Below are 24,358 nucleotides of genomic sequence, written 5' to 3'. Positions count from 1 at the left end.
TCGAGACTGTACTTTCCTTCTCTCTGTGTTGTGTTAACCTGCGTGGGCACTTGATTAGTTTATCTGAGAAGCTTCCATTCCATAAACCTGGCATTGTGGAAAGACAAAAATGCATTCAAGAGTATTACTTCGGTAGCTGCTTTTCTTGCTCACAGCAATAATCTTCCCAATATCTCACATCTCACAAGTGGCAGAGCCAGGCTGGAAGCCTAGGTCCATCTTATTCTGCATGCCAGCTTTGAGTCACATCCTACCCAAACTTGGCCACACATCATCTCATTTATGTGCTACAGTCCTCGGTGGGTCTGTACTCTTGCCTAGACATGTCTGCTAGATTACACACGGACATCCGTAAGCAAAGATGACTATGGGGTCTTTTACTGTCGTAGGAAAGGGGACTTATCTTCAAAGGTCTGAAGATTAGGCTGATTCCTATACCCAGTATGAAAAGAAAAGAACACTTGGCCTTGAAGTGGGAATGAGAACGCTGGCTGCAATGGGGTTAGAGTAGGACTTTGATGTCTTGGTTTACTCTGGTGGACTTTTAGCGGTTGGCTTTCTTTCTATTTTATTATTTTAATTTTTTACTGTCCATAATATTATTTCAATTAGGAAATGTGTTCTAAGAGTCAAAAAGCTTCTTTACTGTCTTTTACTTTGGAGTCCAATTAATTTGTAAGCTGGAGACGGTCTATTTGGGGGTAATATTTCCAGGCTGTAGCAAAGTCAAATGTGTTGCTGATATTTTCACCAGCTATTACACCCCAAATGATGTTGGGGCTACCCTTAGAATTGGCGAGGTCCCAGAAACAAAGGTAACACCATCAGGGACAGCATATAGCATAGTTGATCCAGTGCCTGGCATGTAGGAAAAAGGGTCACCAGCCTTACTTATGGTGAGTGGGGACTTCCATCCACGTGGAGCAGCTTTGCTCCTGCAGACCTGGTTTCCAGCTAGCTTGAATAAACAAAGAACAGATGCAGGAAGGGTCTGCTCATCTCTATTCCTCTGGGGTTCCCACGCTATAGGGCAGAGGTTTATCCTGCTTATCAGCATACGAGAGGACTGACATAACCCATCTTCTCATTACTGAATACTCCTTCCTCTTTTATCACTTCCTTTTGAGTAGTTCAGAAAGACATTTCTTTCTTTTTAAAATAAACTTTATTAGGTATGATTTATATGCAATAAAATCCATGCATTTTAAGTGTACAAATTGATGAGTTTTGACAAACATACATGATTGTGTAGCCACCACCATCATCAAGATACAGAACATTTCCGTCTCCCTGGTAAGTTCCCCTGTACCCCTCTGCAGTCAAATCTCCTCCCCCGCACGCACTTTAGGCAACCGATGATCTGATTTCCATCACTACTGGTTAGTTTCATCTGTTCTAGATTTTTTTCATGTAAGTAGATTTAGATAGAATCTTTTGTGTCTGGCTTTCACTCAGTATAACAGATGTGAAATTTATCCAAACATCTGTGAAATTTATCCACTTGCTGCATATATCAGTAGTTCGTTCCTTTTTTACTGCTGAATAGTATTCCATTATATGGATATACTCCAATTGGTATGTTTATTCATCTGATGATAAACATTTGGGTCGTTTCTAGTTTAGGACTATTGTGAATAAAGCCGCTATGAACATTTGTTTATAAGTCTGTATGGACATATGTTTTAATTTCTCTTGGGTAAACACCTAGGAGTAGAACCTCTACCAAACGACATATGGTAAGTGTGTATTTAAGTTTGTTAAAAATTGCCAAACTGTTTTCCAAAGTGGTTTACCAGTTTATATTTTTGTTTTAAAATTTAATTATGTTGATTGACTGATTAATCGATTGTTTAGGTAATAAAGTATATTGGCACGATCCGAAAGTCAAAATGCAGAAAATAAATACAGTGAAAATCGTCCTCCGAGCCGAAGGTGAGTGGTGTTACCAGTTCTTCATGGACCTTCCGAGAGATAATTGAAACATTCACAAGGAAACACTTAACTACATTTCCCCTCCCACTTTTTATACAGATGAGTGTGTACTAGGCACATCTTGCTTTACTTACTTAATAATCTATCTTGGATATTGTTAAATAGTCATTTCCCGAAGTGTATTCTTGAAGAACTCTACCCACCAGGTGCTCTGTAAGTAAAGGGTTCTTGTGACAATGCTGCATGCTTTCAGAAATTCACAATGCACATTCACTTATTAAAGGCTCTAAGAGGTTCTGCGATTAAAAAGCAGGGTTTCCACAATTATTTGATCTGAGAATCCTTTTCTTTGCAGTAAAATCCATGTAACATTTTTTGCAGAACTAGAATTCTGCAGGGGAAGCACTTAACTAGGCCAGAAGTAAACAAACTTTTTCAGTAAGGGCCAGAGAGTAAGCATTTTAAGCTTTGTGGATATGGTCTCAGTTGTGTTACTCAATTCTGCCATTGTAGTGTGAAAACAGACATAGACAAGATGTCAATGAATAGCTGTGGCTGTGTTTTAATAAGGCTTTATTTACACAAAGCAGCAGCAGATTGTAGTTTGCTAATTCCTGATCAAGAAAGTGGTAGGATTTGAGATGGGGGAGGTTCCAATTAAATTTTTAAACTGTTTTTCCAAAACCTACTGTTTGTGCTACTTTTTCCCTGTATGCCCCATTCCCTTCCCCATCCTAATCATCCCACCTGGAAGAGAGATGAGAAAGGAAGGGCAGAGTGGACAAAAGCAGAGAAAGAAGATGGCGGTGGGAGAGAAGGGGAGGTGAGAGGAAATTGTGGGGAAGGGGTCCTGGAGGAAAATAAACACTGCTGAAGTCTGAATGAACAGGTGCCCGATCTGAAATGTCCTCCCTACTCAGCTTCCCCTCTGTCCTCTCCAGGCCCAAGGTGTCTACTTGGAGCACTGAGAAAAGAGCCTCCATGTTCCACTTTATCATAATCCATCTCATGAAACAAATGTCCAGTGATTGAATGGAGGCTTTTAGACTCTGGGCTTCACCATCTCCATCTGTAAGACCATGGAAACCTGAGACTCCTTTACAGCTCCCTCATTCTAGGATGCCAGAAAACCTTTGTTGTTCATGGCTCTAGGTCCCAGGTCTGGCTGTGATCCAGGCTCATGGCTAGGGATAAGACTCCGGATTTAAAATGTCACATTAATGTAGTAAGGTGCCTGCACCTAACTTATGCAACTATGACTCAGCTTATTGTTTATTATGCATGTGTGGCAGGATGCCACTATTGTTCTCTGACATATATAAAGCCCATGCGGTCCCCTAGCACAGATACACATGCTCTCCGCTATAAAGATGGTGCCTGCCGTTTCATTCTCATGTTGGCTCCTCATGCACTCTTTCAACTGGGTGTCTCACCACCGAAACCTTCCCTTCTTGATCAGCTTGGTGCTGACACGTGGTGTAGCCAGCAGGTGAGTACAGCCCCCAGCTCTCTGGATGGTGCCCGGGTGGAGGATTCTCGGGTGGAGAACTCCCGGGTGGAGGACATGTGGCTCCCTGCCTCCCAGTGGTGCCCTGTGGCCACGTATCTGGCTGTGTGGACGTCCCTGGAGGACTGGGATGGAGTGAAGCCGCGTCCAGATGATGTCCGGAAAGCCCTGGAGTTGCTGGAGCCAAATGTCGTGACCGCTCACCGGGAGGCAGCGGGTCGGGTGGCCTGGATGTTCCTGGCGGTGCTGCGGCAGGCCAGCCTGGAGGTTCAGGACCAGGCTCAGCGGGCGCAGCAGCTGCAACGTCAGGAAGAAGCACTGGACAGGTGGCTGGCAGCAGCGGAACACATGCTGCAGGGCCCTGATCAGTCGCTGCCATCGTCCCAGTCGGGGAGCCCACTGGCGATACTGCGGCAGGCGCGGCCGGTGATACGGCAGCAGGCTGAAGTAGAGCAGCCGTTGGCCCTGGGGGTCGAGCTGGTAGTGCCCGCCCCCCCGGCTAAAAAGCAAACCACCTTGATCTGGTACGCCCTCGCCAAGCTCCGGGACCTCACGAAATAGGTACGGCAGATTGCCGGGGAGACGGTTCCGGGGTGGCTGCTGCAGCCGTGGGATGATGGGGCTGAAGGGACTGAATTATCTCCAAAAGAGATGGCTCAGCTGGCCTCAGTAACGGTGATACCGGTCCCTCAGACAGCGCCTCCAGAATGTGGCAAGGACGGCGTGGGGTGCAGGCAACCACTCCCTCATTAACTGGCTCATGTCCGCTAGCACGGACAGTGTGGGCCAACTCTGGGGAGCTGCCAGAGACAGTGAGCAGATGGACCACCTACTTAGATCCAGATAATTCAGGAAATGGGCATGCGACAGATGAAGTTTCCTGCCCAGTACACTAGCCCTGATGAGGAGGTATTTATAACCTGTATGAAGGACTTGATCTTGACCTCTGGCCTGGCTGGTACTTTCAGCACCACGGCAGCACTGCTAGCTCCTTACGTGACTAGGTGAATCTATGAGGTAACGTCCGCCACGGCAAGGTTGGGGGATATGGAAGTGAAACACAAGTAGCGTTCCACCCAAGTGTGTGCCGTGCCACGCCCTGCACTCCCAAACCAGCTAGCACAGGGATGGAGGCGTGGCTGGAAGGGGGCGGGGCAGTACCCAGCCCAATCAGCAGTGAGAATGAGCTGCAGGCAAATGTGGTTTGATCTCCTCCCAGCAGGGGTCGCTACAGAAAAGATTGAGCAGCGACCTAATGAAGTGCGGCTGGCGCTGTGGAATCAGCTGCACCCTGACTAGCAGTTCACTCCTACTCCTTCGAAAGCCACAACCCGTGAGGTGTGGCTGCTGATTATCTCCCTGAATAGGGATTTGGCCAGGACACCCGGTTGGCAGGGGAATCAGTTGACTTGAGGCCGTGTGTGGAACTGACTATACATTGGTCCCCACGTAATGTGCGGAGGGTATTAGTCCTCGTGGATACCAGTGCTGACGGCACCCTGCTTTATGGGAATCCGGACATGTTTTCCAGGCCCACTGCAACCATAGAAAGCTATGGGGGTCGAATCATTCACGTACGGCAGGTCTCTATGACATTGGGTATTGGCAGATTGCCTCCTCGGACACACCAAGTGTACATATCCCCCATACAGGAGTACATTTTGGGGATTGATGTTTTGTGAGGCTTGACTGTAAATACCACTGCTGGTGAATTTTGCCTTCATATCTGGGTGGTGAAAACTATTATCTGGGGACGTCCACACCATGCTCCGTAGGTGTTGCCCCAGCCTACCCGGGTAGTGAATACGAAGTACTGCTGGGTGGCCATGAGGAAATAGGATGCACCATGCTGAAGCTGGAAGAAGCTGGGGTCATTCGTCCTACTCATACCCAGTACAACTCCCCCGTGTGGCCAGTGGAGAAGCCTGATGGCTCCTGGTGCATAACAGTTGACTATCGGGAGCTGAATAAGGTTACGCCGCGCCTGCATGCCACAATACCAAATGTCATGGACATCATGGACCAGTTGTCACATGAACTGGGACAATACCATTTTGTGATGGACTTGGCAAATGCCTTTTTCTCTATTGCCAGAGCCCTAGAAAGTCAAGAACAGTTTGCCTTCACCTGGAAAGACGTGGACATTCCTCGTCTTTCCCCAGGGCTATCTGCACAGCCCTACCTTGTGCCATAGTCTCGTGGCTCAAGATTTAGCCACGTGGAAATGATCGCCCGCAGTGTACTTGTATCATTATATTGTTGATACAATGCTAACCTCTGATTCTCTTACAGAACTAGCCCAGCCTGCGAGAAGCTCTTGCCGATTGAGGCTGGGCAGTCAACGAGGACAAGGTCCAGGGACCTGGGTTCTCTGTCAAATTCTTGGCAGTTGTCTGGTCAGATAAGACAAAAGTAATGCCCGAGGCGGTGATTGATAAGATGCAAGCATATCTCTGACCCAAAACTGTGAAGTAGCTCTAAACCTATTTGGGACTGCTGGGGTTTTGGAGAGTGTTCATTCCTCATTTAGCCTCCTTGATGCGACCCCTGCACTGTCTAGTGTGATGGGGTGCTCAATGGGATTAGACCCCTGAGATAGAAGAGAGCTTTAAGGCTACAAAGCAAGCTGTAGCACAAGCCCAAACTCTACATGCAATAGATTGAGCCCACCCATTCCTGCAGGTGGACGATGCAAGGTTTGGATGTAGCTTGTGGCAGAAGCATGGTTCCCGGAAGGTGCTGATAGGCTTCTGGTCCCAGTTATGGAAAGGCGCGGAAACGTGGTATTCTCTGATAGAGAAGCAACTGGCTGCCACATATGCAGCCCTTCTGGCTAGTGAGGCCATCGCTGGCCCCAATCCTGTAACTGTGCAATCCACAACCCCATGGAGGGGTGGCTGTGGTCTTGGGTGAAGACACCCTGTATGGGGATTGCACAAACCCCTATACTGACCAAGTAGGGGGCGTACCTGGAGCAGTGGGCGCAGTTCTTTGCGAGCTCTCTGTCAGGTCAACTGCACTCCCTATTGGTGCAGTTTCAAGCAGAGCTTCTGGTGGAAGCTGCTGAGATGGGGGACGTACCGAGTACCTATGTAGAGGGTGGAGCTCCCATCCCTGAGGATGCCTGGTACACAGACGTCTCATGCCATGGGCAGCCCCCAACATGGGCTGCTGTGGTGTTACAGCTATCCACAGAAACCTTTTGGTATGAGACTGGTGCTGGCCAATCCAGCCAATGGGCAGAGTTTCGTGCTGCATGGGTGGTCCTCATGAATGAAACTGGCGCAGTGCACGTCTCACTGACAGCTGGGCCGTGTATCGAGGTCTAACTCTGTGGCTGCCCCGGTGGGCTGCCCAGGAGTGGATGATAGGCCACTGTCCTTTATGGGGTCGGGGGTTGTGGGAAGACCTGTGGAAACGGGGTCTTCAACAGGGGGCCACTATACACCATGTCCCTGGCCATCGGCCATTACAGGCCCCGGGCAATGATGCAGTGGATGCGCTGGCATGAGTCCACTCCGCCTGTGTACCACCGGTTCCAGCGGACACTGGCCCCTGGCTCCACCGAAAGCTGGGGCATGGAGGCGCCTGTACCATGCAACAGGTAGCGAAGCGATGGGGGCTATCCTTGACCCAGGCACAAACACAAGCTGCAAAGCCCCTGGTGTGCTGAGCAGCACCCAGAGAGACGGTGGGTAAAGAGAACCCCGGGGGTGGTGCCCCATGGGGCTAAGCCGCTCCAGGAATGGCAAGTGGATGTCAGAGGGCCATTGCCCACAGACCGGGGACACCGTTATGTGTTCACAGGTGTGGACATGGCTACCGGTCTAGGGTTTGCTTGGCCAGTGGCAGCTGCTGATCAACGACATACTGTGACCTCTTGGCGGCCTATGGCTGGCTCTTATTAATCTCCAGTGACAGAGGCACTCATTTTACTGGACAGGAGGTGCAGACCTGGGCCAGCACCAATGATATGCGGTGGCAGTTACATGTTCCTTATTGCTCACAGGCAGCTGGGATGGTAAAGCTGTTTAACGGCTTGCTGAAGGATGAACTGCGTGGCTTGGGCCCAGGCTGGTGCTGTTGGTACACTAACCTCCCACAGGCTATACGCCTTCTGAATGAGCAGCCCTGGAGAACAGGGTTGTCTCCCCTTGACAGGTTGTAGCAGGCTTGCTGAGGGCTATCAAAGTGTGCCCGGGCACTGCTGCTAAACAGTTCTTGCTCTGGGCCTACCAAGGAGCTTTGCTCCTGCCAGTCCCAGAACCTTTGGCAGCAGGTAAACAGGCCACCTGGTCGTGGCCCTGGACTGTACAGGTAACACGAGAGCCATGGGTGGCCCTGGCGGAGCCCGGGGGACAGGGCTTATGCCATGGGTTGTGGGTAGAACCCTGGATTTGCATTTGGCCCACGCCCTTGCGAGTGTCACTCCCGATGACGGCGGAGGGTTCACTGTTAACAAGGAGTTTTGTCCTTAGCCTCTGGCCCATTCCTTGCTATACTGTGACACCAGTGGAGACCCCCTGGCCTGCTACCATTGGAGAAACTGTCTGGTACCACAGGCCAGGGGCAGCTCCTCTCCCAGCCACCCTTCTATCTCAAGATGGGCCGGTGGCTTGTGTCCTCCCAGAAGGACGAGACTTGCCCCTAATGGCCCTTTGTCTGCTCTATCCTATCACCCAGGCTGACAACAGGGAACAGTGTCATGTCCTGGGCTCATGTGTTTGCTGCTGTCCACAATGTTTCCCGCTGCTGGGTGTGTACTGAACTACCTGTGGAAGCAGCCGAGGGACCGCCGTGGCACATTACTCCGGCTACGGCTGAGAATTGGATGTGGCTGTGTACCTGGAACGCCACACCTGAATGGGACAGCAACTTCCCACCCCTCAGAGGCTATGCCACTTCCAGTGGGTGTGGATGGCTGGTGGGAGAATGTGTGGAATTGCGGGAACAGGCCCCTCACTGTATAGAGCAAGTAAGATCTGTGCCCAACTGTATCATGGGGTGGCTACTCCCCGAGCTGTGCTAATGCAACCCTTGCTAACATTTCCAAGGTCTGCTGGGATGGGCAATGTTATGTTGGTACAGAGCCTACCGGCTGGCTACCTGCGGAGTACCTCTGGGTCTGTGGGCACTATGGCTGGCCCTACTTGCCTGCCGATTGGACCAACCATTGTACCTGGGGACATCCATATTTAGCTGGACACATATTATCTACCTTGCCCCAACTGCCTCATAATTGGGATTCCATATATCACCGCTGGCACCGGCAGAGACGGGCAACATGGTGGTTCTACCCCCTGGCGTTATTCATTCCAGGGATGGGATCCATAGATGTAGAATTGCAGGTAGAAGCTTTAGCCCAGCACACCGCTCAGGCATCAAAGGCTATAACCTTTTTAATAGATGAAACTACGCAAACGTGGAAAAAAGTTCTGCAAAACCGCATGGCCTTTGACCTCCTAACTGCTGCCCAGGGTGGCACCTGTGCCTTACTCCATGTAGAATGCTGTGTCTACATTCCTGATCATGCCAAACAGACACAGGCAGCTCTCCAGGAAGTGGATGCTGAAGTCCAAGCCATCCACGCCCTGAGAGAAGACCCCCTTGACAACTTGGTGGAATTCCTTGGTGGACAGTAGCTGTCCTAGCCCTTGTAGCTTGTAGCTTGGTAGTATTTTGTTGTTCTTTATATTGTTGTTGTGGCTTATGGGCCCAAGGTAGCGCCCTCTGGGCCAGATCCCATGCCGCAACCCTGTAGGGGTAGAGTGTGGGTCCCAGGTCTGGCTGTGATCCAGGCTCGCGGCTAGAGATAAGACTCCAGATTTAAAATGTTACATTACTATAGTAAGATGCCTGCACCTAACTTATGCAAGTATGACAGCTTATTGTTTATTACACACATGTGGCAGGATGCCACTATTGTTCTCTGACATATATAGAGCCCATGCGGTCCCCTAGCGCAGAGGCACATGCTCCCCGCAATAAAGCTGGTGCCTGCCGTTTCATTCTCACGTTGGCTCCTCGTGCGTTCTTTCAACTGGGCGTCTCACCATCGAGACCTTCCCTCCTCGACCAGCTCGGCGCCGACACTGGCAAAACCAGCTAAGGATGCATCAGCTTGTGGGTCAGTCTTGTGTTTCTGGAAGTGAATTTTATAAATTTTCTCATGCTAACAACTGGACCATAAATATACTAGTTATCTAAGGAAATTCTAGCTCTTCTGTTTTAAGTACCACGTTTCATCAAATATAAAAAGCAACGTACTATTGTTTTATGTACTAGTGAGAGAAAATACTGCCAATTATACTGACATAATGATTTCTTGCATTTTCAACTTTTATTCTATACTTATTGAAAGAGCTCCTTCAGACTTTTCTAGACACTTTTATCATATATCCCTTCACTTACATCACACGGTGTGTAACTGCCAGTCTCTCTGAGTTCCGGCAGTGAAACACAGCCCGGTTTCAACTGCTTCGTGAGTGTCTTTCCTTTAGACCCATTTAGAACTTTGTTGTCACTTTGGAATATGGAACGGAGACCATTCTTACAATAATGAACATTTGCTCCACAAATATCAAATTTCTTTGATGTTGCTCTGCTTTGATGCCCTCTGCATACACAACTTTTTGTTTCAATGCTGAGTCATAGTGAATCTTTGTGAAGACTTTTTAAACAGCAGTTAAATATACATAGTCCCAGTGATGCATTTGTCTCAAATGGAGAGATGAACAGCTACAAACAACATTTGCCTGTGTGTGGGCTGTGATAACTGTGTCATGAGTGCTGTCTGGCTGACAGAGACCATAAGATGCATCCTGATCTCAGAGATGTTAAAACGAACAGAAGTTTTTCTAACAGCACAAACCTAGATGAAGATGTGTGCTTAAACAAAGTCTCACTTTTAAACTTTAGGAGGTCTTTACCTAAGAAACAACTGCTTTGAAGCAGGATATTGTAGCATTTTTTTTTTCTTTGCAACCATTTCCAAATGCTGTGCAGGAACATTCAGATACTTTCAGCTGAATATCTGTGCAGTGGAAGTGAACTAGATGAGAACAGGTCTAACTATGGAATTCCTATAGGTACTAACTTGATATGACCCACGAAACTGTATCTTCACGCTTGCCCTCCCTCCCATGAGCTCAAAAAAATGATCTTATGGTTCACATAATGAATTATGCATAAGAACGTGATATGCTGATCATTTTAAAATAAGCTCGGAATTGAACTATAGCTAGTTTTTTAAAAACATGTGCTTAGCACATATGCCAAAGGAATGTGTAAAGGAAAAAGCAAAATTAGAAATTTATATTTGTGTAAAAAACGGTTATATGACATTTAAAGTAAGATCTGACAAGCTACTGCTACAGTTAAGGAGGCTGCTTGGCTCCTTCAACCCCCTCTGAGCTGGGCTTGCCAAGTTCTGTTTGGCACGGTGGGGGCTGCAGGGATCTGGTGAGGCCTGGGTGCGTGTTGGAGTGGCAGGGAAAGCACCATGCCATCCTGTGGGCCACTTCTCTTTGTCATGGAACTTTTGCCTCTCCTGCCTGAGATTCAGACTGAGGTCTGCCTATTCTCAATTCCCTGTTATTTCCATCCAACACAGTATCACAAATGGGCTGCTAGAATCCAATATCGAAACCTTAATATTTCTGTTCTGTACAACTCATTGTAGTAAACAAGCTTCCTGGCAGAACTCCCCTGGAGATAGGGCTGAGCGATGTTATGTCTGGATGCCAGCTCATCCTTCTGTGCCCCTCTACTATGGCAGGTGTCTGTCAGCTGCCTGTCTAGATTTCTTGGGTGGCTCCAACGAATCTGAATCTCCAGATGCATTCCTAGTGCAGAGCTTCACTGGCACATGCCTGATGTGGTGTTTGCCATGCTCCTACCACAGACATGGGGGCCCAAACTGGTGTAATTTGTTTTTGATGTATGCCTTTCATGCTTTCAAAAAGGCTCCAGGGTGGTTTACAACAGGATGGGCACCAAAATGAGTTTTGTAACATAAAAATTGAGATCAGTACTTTACAGAAGAATTAGAAGATGAAAATGAGCTGAAACAGAGGGTGGAAGCAAACCCAACAGAGGGAAGCAAGAGCCACCTGTGAAATTCCATGCTGCTCACCCTGCCTCCTGTGGTCTCATTGCTAAGCAACCTTAAAGGACACGAGCAAATCAATGCTTCTCCAGAATGTTAAGGAACAAAATCTGGGAGAAGTCACGTGCATGCCTAGTGTTTGTGAAAGAAAGTTTGGGAAATGGGCTATATGATTAAATTGGATAGTAGGCAAGACACAACACTGTTCTTTTTCTGAAAGGGAGAGCCTGAACATAGTGACTGGGGAAGATGACAAGGTTCTTGGCTGGCTCCTAAGCCTCCCGTGTGTCTGTCAGAAGTGATTTTTTCTTCTCACTGTACCACCTTTCTCCCAGTTCAGATCTCACAGCTAGTACTTTCCTGCCAACGTGGAAGCATGAGGGCAATAGGGTTGGGGCAGAACCCACATGTCCACTTTAGGTTAGATTAAGGTCCTAATTGATTGAGTAAGAGATAAGACTGCACAGGGCAGAAGCAGATACAGTAATCTTTGGCATGTGTCCCTGGCTTCTAGTTCCCTAATGGATAGGATCTTTATATCTGAGGTCATACCAGATTCTTGTTATGTCTGCGGTCTGGATAGGCTTGGATCTTACACCTTCATTTTGGAAGAATAACAATGTATATGCTTCTGTTTAAAAAATGCTTACAAACAGTCTTCCCTAATTCTATACTCAATAAACATCAAACTGCTCTCCATATCTTCAACTTCGCGGGGGTTAGGGTGGGTGGAGAAAGGTAGCGTTATCAATGCCCTGGTGTCCCTTCAACAATGACTTTGCCCCCAGCTTTCCAGTATTCTGGAAAGAGGTTACACCTCACCCCTAGCATGTCACTGCTCAAAAATCTAGTTGGCTTCCTTCAGTTTAAGGAGAAATTTCAAGATCAAGATCTCATAGGCAGTAAGTGGCAGAGCTGAACTTGAACCCAGGTTTCCTAATTCTGTTTAGAACCATGACTCCCCATCACGTATGAGGATGCATGGCAGCACCTAAAATTTCTACTGAAGCTGCTATGTTCCGTGTTTTTGTTTAGTTATCATTTCTGTTAAATTAATATGAAAATAAAGTTGTCCAATAATGCAATCTCAAAGATTCGAGGGGAGGTAACATTAGCTTTTAAGATGACATGAACTTTGTATTCTAGGGCATTTTTTTGGTGTGCATCTAATTAGTTCCCAACCTTGGCTTCTCACTGGAATCAATATTTTTAAAAACTCCCCAGAGGGAAAAAGGAACCCTCATACACTGCTGGTAGGACTGCAAATTGGTATAGCCACTATGGAAAGCAGTATGGAGGTTCCTCAAAAAACTAAGAATTGATCAATCATATAACTGATCCATCATTTCCTCTACTGGGTATATACCCCAAAGATTTGAAAACCCATACCTGAAAAGATATTTGCACATTGATGTTCATAGCAGCATTATTCATGGTGGTCAGGACATGGAAACAACTGAAGTGTCCTACGATAGATGACTGGCTAAAGAAGCTGTGGTACATATATACAATGGAATATTACTCAGCCATAAGAAGAGATGAAATACTTCCGTTTGCAATAAACGGAATAGCTGGACCTGGGAATAAGCATGCTAAGTGAAATAAGCCAGATAGAAAAAGTTGAAAATCACATGATATCATTTATATGTGGGATATAAACCTAAAAGCAACAAATGAACAGGACAAACAGAGACTCATGGACATAGACAATAGACCAGTGATTACCAGACGGTAGAGGAGGGAGGAGGAAGGTAGATGGGGCAAAAGGGGTCAAATATGTGATGACAGAAAGAAATCTAACTATGGGTGGTGAACACACAATGCAATATATATATATATCTCCATATAAGGCATATATATATATGTATGCCTTACTGATAAATTATACACCTGAAACTTACTGGATTTTGTTGCCAATGTCACCATAACAAAAAAAAATAATAATAAAAAAATGAATCTAGACACACGGCTTACATTTTTCAGAAATATTAACTCGAAATGAGTCATAGACCTAAATGTAAAACACAAAACTATAAAACTTCTAAAAGATAACATAGGAGAAAATCTAGGTGACTTTGGGTTTAATGATGAGTTTTTAGATATAACACACAAAAAAATTCAATCCATTAAATAAAAAAAAATTGGACTTCATTAAAGTTAAAAACTTCTACTTTGAGAAAGATACTGTTAGGAGAATGGAAAGCTACAGATTGGGAGAAAAAATTTACATATATCTGATAAAGGACATGTGTCTAAAATATACAATTAACTCTCGAAACTCAATAAAAAGTACCACCCAATTAAAAAATGGGCAAAACATCTAAACAGATACCTCACCAATGAAGATACACAGATAGCAAATAAATATACAAAAAGAGGTTCATCGCATGTCATTACAGGACTGCAAATTAAAACAAGATACCACCACACACTTATTAGAAGGCTAAAGTCTAGAAAACTGACAATACCAAATATTTGTGAGGATGTGAAGGAACAGGAACTTTCATTCATTGCTGGAAGGAATGCAGAATGGTACAGTCACTTTGGAAGACAGTTTGGCAGTTTCTTAAAAAGCTAAACATAGTCTTACCATATGATCTCACAATTATGCTCTCAAGTATTTATCCAAATAAGTTGAAGACTTATGTCTACAAAAAAACCTGCATATGAATGCTTAAGGCAGCTTTTTTCATAATTGCTCCAAATTGGAAGTATCTAAGATGTCTATCAATAGGTGAATGACTGTAGAAACTGGTACATCCATACAAGAATATTATATTTAACGACAGAAAGAGTTTTCAAGCCAGAAAAGTCATGGAGGGGCCTTAAAAGCATATTGCTGAGTGAAAGAAGCCAGTCTAAAGGCTACAGACTATATGACTCCAATTTACACACATGAAAATTTGCATGTGTTAAATGTACAGCGTACATCCATTAATCAGTGCTCCAATCACAATGCAGAATATCTCCATGGCCCCAGAAACCTTACACTCCTTTTTGGGCAATACTGCCTCCCAGAACAACCACTGTTCCAATTTCTATCACCAGAGATTAGTCCTGTCTGTTCTTAAACCTTATGTAAATAGAATCATTAGTTATTAATTCTTTGTATGTTGGCTTTGTAACTGTATACTGTCTGATGCATTCTAATGGCATAGGGTTTTTCAGGAAAATTCATATTCCTACAAATTATAATTCTATATTACTTTTTCATAAGTTACTTACTTTTATTTTACATTTTATTGCATTGATGTAAACATTCAGAATGAGGGTATCTAACAATAATCATGGTAGGTATCCTTGTTTTGATTCTGATTTAAATGGGAATGGCTATACCTAATAATAGTTATTGGTGTTAGGTTAAAGTAATATCCTTCTATATCTAATAAAGTTTTTTTAAAGGAGATATTAAATACTATCAAATAATTTTTCTGTCATCTATTGAGATGGTCATTCAACTACACTCCTTAGACCTCATGGTTTATATTAATAGATACTACCAGCAATCTATCTGCATGTTTTTTGAATAATCCTTATTTTATACTGACAGAACTTTGTTTCAGATTGTTAGATCTGTTTATGATTAAGACTGACTGATGTGTGTGTGTGTGTGTGTTAAGGCATCACTCAGGTTAGGTTTTGATAACTGAGTTACATGAGCTGTGTAATAGAAATTGAGAAGCTTTAAGTGTTTTCTGTGATGCAGGCCAGTTTACATAACATGTGAAATATCTGTTCATTAAACTTTTTTTTAGCCTATTTGTAGAACAGTAAAACCCCTTTTTTGGAGATATAGTTCTATTTTTCTATATAATTTTGGTTATTTGTATTTTTCCAGAAAATTGTGAATTTTGTTGAATTTTCACACTAAAAACTTAGAACAAAGTGTAGCCTTTTAAAAAAATTTCCTCATCCATCATGTATTTTTCTCATAACAAATTTTGTCTAATTTTCTCTTTTTAATAGACTTGTCAAGGCAAACTTACATTATTTTTTCAAATGACTCCTGAATATATTCATAAGTGTGATTGTTTTTCTAATTTCCAATTATATTCCCTTTTTTAATACTTTCCTCTTCATGTTTTATTTTGTTCTTTTGATTTTTTTGAGGTGTATTCATAGGCAATTTATCTTCATTTTTCCTCATATAATAATGGAAATGTTTAAGGCTATGGATTTGTTGTCTGAATTGAGCCTTAAGATTTTCTGTATTTTTGCTTTTGCATTCAGAATTTATTACCAATCCACCTTCCTTCATCCTTTACATATGCCTTGACTATTCCTAAAAAATATTTTAATCACTTTTCAGCCATAGCTTTGACACGTAGTTTTTGCAAGCCATATCTGAACTTTTCACTTTCTCTAATATCTAATACTTATATAGAATTTCATTTTAATAGCTGTGAGATTTTGGTTTACATTTGTTTTTATTTCTAATCCTGGTTTTTATTGCATGAAAAGTTCACTTTTTAAAATTTATTGAAGTTTTAAAATTTTTTGTCCAGTATAGAAAAATTTTTATGAATGAACCATGGATATTTGAAAACATTATATCAATTGTAGAGCACGGTTTGATATATAAGCTATCAAATTAACCTTATAAAGTACATTTAAATCCTAATCATTTCTGACTCCATGATTTACTGAAGACTAAATATGGTATGCTAATATTCCTACAGTTTTGTTTTTTCCAGCTTTTCTTTATCTTCTAGGAGCTTTCTCTCTATATATTTCTATGCTACATTTTATAGTACATTATACATTATATAGTACATTATACAGTCACTGTAGATCACACCTTTATAAAACAATTCTCTTTATCCAAAAATTTTTGAGTTTTTTTCTAACCAATATTAATATTACCACTCTTATGTTATTTTGCCTCTTTTGCTTTTTTTTTATTTAAAAATATATTTCTGCTTTATTTTTGTCCAATTTTTCATTATCCTTGTATTTGTAAATCTTTTGTGTCACTATGTTTTAGGTGAACTGACTACAAGTTTGTATTTTGTTTTAGATGAAAGTCTTTGCCATCTTATAGGGGATTTTAATCTATTTGCATTTATTGACATAGATGTTGTTAGGACTTATGTCTCTCATCCTGTTTTATGATTTCTGTTTTGTTTGTTTCTATGTTGCCTTGTTCCTTTGTTTTTAAGTATATCTACAGCTATTGTTCTGCCCTAATTACGTTTCTCTAATTATCCATGCCAAACATGAAATTTTGAATCTCTCCCTCACCTTTCTACTAATCCCACTTAAAGTAGAAAATTTATCAAGCTAGGTGGGCCTCAGCCATTTCTGTTTTTAAACAATTGTACTTATTTAATCGATCTGTTTCAAAGTATTACCAGCAAAAAGAGGTCAATTGTTACTCATTATTCTAATTGAATTTTATAACTAGCCCTGGTGCCAGGGACATTTTAAAACGCCATTTAAAAATAAAACTGCTTGAGGACAAATCAGAAATGAGCAGATTTAATTCTATTTAATTACCATAAGAGATCTTGGTCATAGTTTCCAGATTCTACTTCTGTCTGCTATAGACCGAAATAGTAACTCAGAGCCCTTCACCATATACAGTTTCAGATTAGCCTCAGGGAAAGCAGACAACCAAGAACTCTGTCTCTCCTAAGACCATAACTCACCAGCCCTATCTCATCCATCTGGAAATTCCTACTGGACAGATCCAATCAATGCCCTCCTAGCTGATCGCATGTCCACAACTGTTCTAGCTACTGTCCTATATCCATAGTGATCCTTCCATCCACTTATTTTTTCAAAGCTGGGCTCAAATCTCACTAATTTTCCTGACAACTTGCTTCTCAGGATGGCCAAAAAAGTGGAAGTTGTTCTGCTTCTTGGATCTCATTTGTCATCTTACAATAACTATTTTTGCATGTCAAGTGTCTTAATTTGATTATAGAATCCTTCAGGGCAGAATCCTGTCTTACACTTTGAAAGGGGGATTACTTCATTTTGTGGTTGGGAAGAATTTCAAAAGTCATCCACAGATAGAAGATCAGGAAGACCAGGGTAACACTGCCATTTCTGATTCTAAATAAGTGACTTTAAGAAAATCACTCTTTTTGGCCCTGCAAAATGAGGATGAGCTCCAAAGCCACTGCATAGTCTTATCTATGACTCGACAAAACTAATAGTCATTTTGTAAAGAAGGAGCTGACTCATAGCCCAGAGAGAATAAAATGTCTTGCTTAAGTTCATAGAGTTAATTAATGGCCAAAGTATAATTAGAAGTTCGATCTCCTGATTCCCGGCCTGCCAGGAGCTTTCTTAGAATGCCCTTCGACCCTCCCAAAGCAGCAGTACAGACCTTGTAAGGACAGATGTTCTTACAAGAATTGACTTGTAAAGAAACTAAACTCTCCAGAAAGATGCAGTTGACCCCAAACTTTGAATATCCTTAAACATATTATTTACTAAAAAATTGTATAGTTACTTCTCCATTTCAGCTCCTAGGCACCATTCCTTGTATGCCATGCCAAAGGTTAGCTGTTTTTTTTTCTCTGTTAAAAAAAGTCTTATTCTTGACCTTGGGACCATCTGTCAAGCTCTGTTGTCTCTTATGTTTTTGATTTTCCATGTGCTCTGATTTTCCCCACCAGAAAGACAAGTTACAGCAGAAGCATACTAATTTCTTTGGACCTCTGTTTCCTTATCTTTAACCAAAAGGTGTCTGTCGAAATAAATGTTCTCTGAAGGTCTCTCTGACTCTAAGATTAATAGACTTTTTTTTTTTTTTGAATGAAGAGGCAGGAGCAGAGAAAGGAAGGTGAAAGAAAGGGGGGTGTTTTAACCCTAGTTTCCCCAGAAAGCAGTCTGAGACAAGGTTTAATTGTAGGTATTGTGCAGAGTGATTTCAGAGAACAGGTAGGTGTAGGGGACTGAACATGAACAGAGTGAAAAAGTGAAGGAGAAGGAGAACATCCAAGATTGTGTTATTGAGCTGATCACAACTACTGACAACTGGGGCTCAGTCTTGCTGGGGATCCTTGGGGAAGCTGTGTAGAATGTATCTTACTGTCCTTCAAAGGGACAGAAGAGGGAGAATCTATCCACTTGCTCTGTCCCTCATTAGTCAAAGGGTGCCTGACTTGGGCTGTTAATCTGCTCACCTATCATAGTGTGCACGCAGCAAAAGGGCCGAGTGGTCCTCACAGCCATCCCACACACAGGGGCGGAATGAGAAAGATGTGGAGTTGGCTGAGGCAGGTGCTACCTGGTTATTTCTTCATGTGGCTGATTCCTGCAGCAACGGCTTGAGGGAAAGATGGACTGAGAGGGAGGGGAAAAGGATTTGGGATTGAGGTCCTCAGATCTAACTCAGTGCCTGGGTGAGCCAGATGAAAGAAGCAGTAAATAAGAGTCTGGCTGGACTGAGAGATATTGGTATTTTCCAGAAGACTTAAAAATAGGGGGAAAATATCATTCAAAGAAAGATAATATAAAATATGTTACTTCTCTGCTCAAAATTCTCTAGGACTTCTAAGCCTAGCTAGAGCAAAAGCTCAAGTCTTAATGACCACTAACTTTTCCTCTGACTTCATCTCTTCACGTTTCCCTCCCTCACTCGGCTCCAGCTACATGGGCTTCCATGATGCTCCTCCAACACACCAAACAGGCTCCCGCCTCAGGGTCTTTGAACTCATTTCTGCCTTAAAGGCTCTTCCTGCACTTGATTTGGTCTCTGCTGCAATGTCATCTGAGAGGCCTTCTGTGACCACCCCACATATGAAAGTGCACTTGCATCGCCCTTTACCCCTGACTCTACTTTTTTTTTATATAATGCTTAATACTATATCTCAGTTCATATTAAATGTTGAGTTTTTTATTAATTTATTTTCAGCATCCTCCAGTGGAATGCAAGCATCACCAAGACAACTTTCTTCTCTATCCCCCCGCCCCCACGGGCATATCTCCAACATCCAGGACAGTTTCTGAAAATAGCAGGGACTTGATAAATAAAAAAAAAAGAATGAATGACGGATTGAATGAATAAAGATATTCATGCCTCGCTGATGCTAATTTGTTTTAAAAAAAAACAAAACAGGAGGGTCTAATAATTGTCAAAAGGCCCTTAAATAGAAGCACAAAGACTGTTGGATCATGTTCTTTCTGGACGGTAAGATGTTAGTGTAAAAGGCTATAATGTAGCAAGACTTGAACTCTTTGGACCTGGAAAGACTGGTGTGCAGACCGTGTCACATGCAGTTGTGTGCTATTGTTAGAGTCTCTGGGGGCTAAAGGGAGCCATTATGAGATGGGCTGCATCAACTGTCGTCATCTGCTCTTAGTGTGTCCTCCCCCGCACCCCAACATCATCCCATGGCTTCAGATGATGTTTTGTCCTCTTGACTAATTGAATCAGGTACTTAACCTAAACTCACAGAGTGTCTAGGTAAGTGTAGGTATGTAGATAGGTATCTCTATGTGTTTGTATAAATTCTCTTTTAAATTCTCAATACGTAAATCAACAAAAACTGCAAGGATGTGCTACAGAATCCAGGGTGGCAGCCCACTAAATGTGACTATGGCAGCAGAACGTGCACATATCTGAGCCTGAACAGAACAGCTAGTGGAAGGAGAAGGCTAAATGAAGGTGTTTCAGTGACAAAGACCTCAAGAATCAGAAAAGGTGGGAAATATTCAGGATTCTGACAACTTTCTATAGATGATAGATGGTTGAGATAGTGAATCTAACAAGAGGCATTGAATCCAGACTCTGAGAGGAAGAGCTGAAAGTAGGAAAGGGGTTTATATTAAGTAGAGGCAATGGCCTGATTCTTAAATGATGGTGGGCTTGCCAGTGAAACTCAAAGAATATCAGTGACATATGAAAGTGCACGTAGAGCATAACTCTAAACTCGGTAGTGCTATTCATTTTTAAGATGTGTTTAATCTTTTGAAATCATACAAATCTAGTATTTATGGATTTCAGCAGCATGAATTTGGCGTCTGGAGATTCTAGAAAAACGAAACTAGCAAAGCAGCTTATAACTGAGCTTGGTTTACCTGGATGAAAGTACAGGGGTCCATAGACATCCTAAAATTGTATAAAAATTTTGTATGTAGCCATGTACATTTTTCTGGAAAAAGGGGATAGTGCATGGTTGGCAAAACATTTTCTGTGAAGGTCCATATAGTAAATATTTTGGACTTTGTGGGTCAGATGGTCTCTGTTGCAAACTATTCAATCCTGCTCATGTAGAGTGAAACTAGTCATAGTTAATACATAAAAGAATGGGCGTGGCCATCTTCCAATATAACTTTACCTACAGTCACAGAAGGTGGGCTGAATTTGGCTCACAAGCCATAGCTTGCCGACCCGTGGAACGGAGAAGTGCTATCTGCAATAATGAAATGTTCTATGTCTGTGCTGTCTAGTGTGGTAGCCACTAGCCACATATGCTATTTTGTACTTGAAATGTAGTGAGTATTACTGGGGCGCTGAGATGTTAATTAAAAGTAAAATTTAATAGTCACATGTGGTTACCAGCTACCAGAACATTCTGGACAGTACAGGTCTAGAATGTTCATCACAGAATTAGACATGTGGCAACAAAGCCACAAGCTCCCAGAGAAGAGATGCTTGCCCTGCAAGGAGAGGTGCGGCGTCCACGCTGAGCTCCCCAGGGACTTGTCATGGTATATGCAGTCACTCAAATCTTGCCTCAGATTGGGTCTTGATGGATTCGTGTCAAGGACTGAGGAGGTGATCTGATTCTATGACACCCATGATCTGCCTGGTACTTGGAAACTACAGGAGACACACTTTCTCCTCTCTTTCCCTCAATTTATCTGCCTGAAATAGTTGCAAAAGTGACATTAATGGTCACCTACTTTCCTAATGATTCATTGGTTGCATGCTGTGCAGTGTGACTAATCAGTTTAAAGTATAGAAGACTCAATCACAGTGATTGGTTAATGACTAATGTAGAAGGGCTTTAAGATGTATAGGATATTTCTTTCCCTCCATCTTTAGGAAGTCTTGAAATATGCCAAATCTTGGCTCTAAATTTAAGCTTGGGGGTATGTGCATTTCCCAATAAGGCTAATTATTATAGTATCAGAAAGATCTTTCTGTAACACCATTTCATCTACCTGCCTCTAGAAAGTGTCCAAGTTGAGATGGAGATCTCTGGTCTCTGTGCTTGACTGTTGGTGTTTCCTGCCACATAGTCCAACTCTTTTGGTAAGCATATTAATCATCCTCTAGAGCTGGTGGAAATGGATGTGTCAATTTGCATTTGGTACCTTGATTCTAAGAAGTTCCCTTTTGTCAACTTTCGTCATGACTACAGCAAGAGTCATACAGACTTTTCCAGACAGTCAGCATCCCGCTTCAACAGAATTACTCCCAGTGGAATCTCTAGCCTAGGTGAAATATAAAGCTTCCTCAAAACTCTAAGAGCTGAGATGATTCAATGGACAAACCATTGTCCTCTCATAAACTGCCCTGCGCAATACAAGGAGTGGCCTGTCCAGTGACAAATTGTATACCTCAGCCTCTTCTAAGGATCCTGACTTATCCAGGGAGGTCATGATTCAAAGCCCCAGCCAGGAAACTGAATTCAAAGTTTCGGTACATTTTTTTTTTTTTTTTTTTTTTGACACAAATTGACTTCTAGTCTGGTGTCTGTTTCTGTCTCTGTCTCTATCTTTGTCTCTGTCTCCCTCTCTCTTGGTTCCTGAGACTTTCCATCCTCTATCACTACAATTCCCCTGACAAATATTAATAGGAATGTTGGGAGTTAATTAGGTTTGTCCCTAGGGAAGTATATACATCATGGAACACAGGGGGCCATGCTTCTGGGGAAAGCAGAGAAAGAAATGATAATCAATATGAGTCCTCGGGGGGAGCCCGTGGATATGTAGCTTACATGTAGTGCCTAAATGGAACTGATTTAGTGGCTAAGGAGAGATTCCATATGCCTTCTGTTCCTCAGAGGATTCTGACACATGAAGGCAGGCAATATTTTGTCTGTTCAATCCACACTGCACTAAATGTTTTGTTGTTGATTACAGAAAAGTCATTTGTCTAGTTTCTCTGTCTCTATTAGAATGTTCCATCAGAGGAATGTTTCATTAGGATAGTAAATTGCCCCATAAAATAGTCAGTAGTGGAAGAGGCCTATTAGGCCTGGATCGAATCCCTAACCAGGAGTTTCTTTATTCCAACAGGTTTTTTTCATTACCAATAAGACATTTGATGACAGTGAGCATCCCCAAATAGAGCAACCACCACACTAATTCCTTTTAGCAAAATACCTTAGTAGCCTGCAGCCTGATTTCTTTGTGATCTACTGTTTTCTTCTATATCTAAGGGCAGATCTGAGTACCCTGTTTCTTTTACTTTTTTATTATAGACTTATATGAACCTGTGTAAAAGTAGGCAGAACAGCATTATGAACTTCCATGTACCAACAATTATCAGCTCCTCGCAGTCCTGTCTCATCTAAATCCCCATCTTCTATCCTCCTCTCCCCCACTGCTTTGAGGTAAATTCCAGAAATTATATAATTATAACTATTTTTTAAGGATCCCTCTTCTTCTTCTTGTTTGGTATGTTATGTTGTCTACGCTGGCCTCTAATGTTTTATTTTGAAGTGAATCCCAAATATCATACTTTTTAGGGATACTTTTCTTCCTCCAGTCTGATACGTTTTATTATAAAGTCACTTGTTCATTAGTTTTAATAAGTTTGAACATATTATAAAAACAGGTGTGACCTAGTCAACATAGAAAGCATGAGTTAGAAATCTAGCGAGGCAACAAAGCAAACTCCATTCTCTAGAAAGGGCTAAATAGAGTTGGAAGACACAGTATTTTATTTGAGCAAAAGCAACAAAACACAGCGAATATTCCACCAGCAGCAACAATAGCAACAAAATAAAGAGAAAAACTCACAATATACTCTATCTGATCAGACGCTTTCCTATAAAACCAAATGGTTTTATTGCCCAAGATTTTCTCCTCTGTCACTCTGGGAAAGGATTTTCCCAAGAGAAGTAACTATAACCCACATATCAAATAAAACATGCTCTCTCTTCATCTCTCTGTCTCTGTCTGTCTGTCTGATTTTAGAAGAGAGCTTCCTCCGACCTCTCTGCCTCCCCCATGGAATCTCCTGGCTGAAGCTGCTCTCCATAGCAACACAGAGGTCTCACATACCCAGCGGCCACTGTACTGCAGGCTTCAGCATGGGAAGTAATGGTGGTGAAGAGAAAGCTTCTTATCTAAAGGCAACTTACTTATTCTTAAAAAATTGTCTTAATGAAAAGAATTGTGTGTACCCAGTACATTTCAGGGTAGGTAACTAGCTGGAGGTGTTTCTGGCATTTTTTTTTTTTTTTTTTTATTGCCTACAGTACCTGATCTTCCTAGGTGGTCTCCCATCCAAGTACTAACCAGGCCCGACCCTGCTTAACTTCCGAGATCAGACAAGATCCGGTGTGTTCAGGGTGGCATGGCCATAGACTGTTTATGGCATTTTTAATGTTCCTTTTCCTCCTCACATTGTAGTGGTAGTTTCTTTTCCAAAGCAAAGCTGCCAGATGCAAAAGATGAAAAGACAGGAAACTGGTTCCATAGAGAACCAACATGGCATGTTCCCCAGCATCAAGTTACTCGATATGGGGAATCTGAGGCTTGTTAATCTTCTCTATGTGGAGAGGATGTAACCACACACAGCCTGGAAGCATGTTTAATTAGCAATTAAACATCCGCTCTCAGGACGGTTCTGGGATGGATGCTGCCTGTGAGTGCAGTTTTGGGTGAAGGCTGAACAGAGG

At 42.8% G+C, this 24,358-nt stretch overlaps 1 protein-coding gene and 1 non-coding gene across 12 annotated transcripts in view; both read right to left on the bottom strand.

Moving 5' to 3' along the window:
* TMEM108 (transmembrane protein 108) overlaps nucleotides 1-24,358 on the bottom strand; it is a 482,840-nt gene that overhangs the window by 31,767 nt on the left and 426,715 nt on the right. The window lies entirely within an intron of this gene.
* On the bottom strand, nucleotides 23,927-24,045 carry LOC120582654 (5S ribosomal RNA). Its single transcript, XR_005647600.1, has one exon. It is a non-coding gene; the product is annotated as a 5S ribosomal RNA (ribosomal RNA).

Source organism: Pteropus medius, unplaced genomic scaffold, assembly GCF_902729225.1.
Source record: "Pteropus medius unplaced genomic scaffold, Ma_sr-lr_union100, whole genome shotgun sequence".
NCBI lineage: Eukaryota > Metazoa > Chordata > Mammalia > Chiroptera > Pteropodidae > Pteropus > Pteropus medius.
The sequence above is the reverse complement of the archived record's forward strand: the minus strand, read 5'-3'. Positions and strand labels throughout refer to the sequence as shown.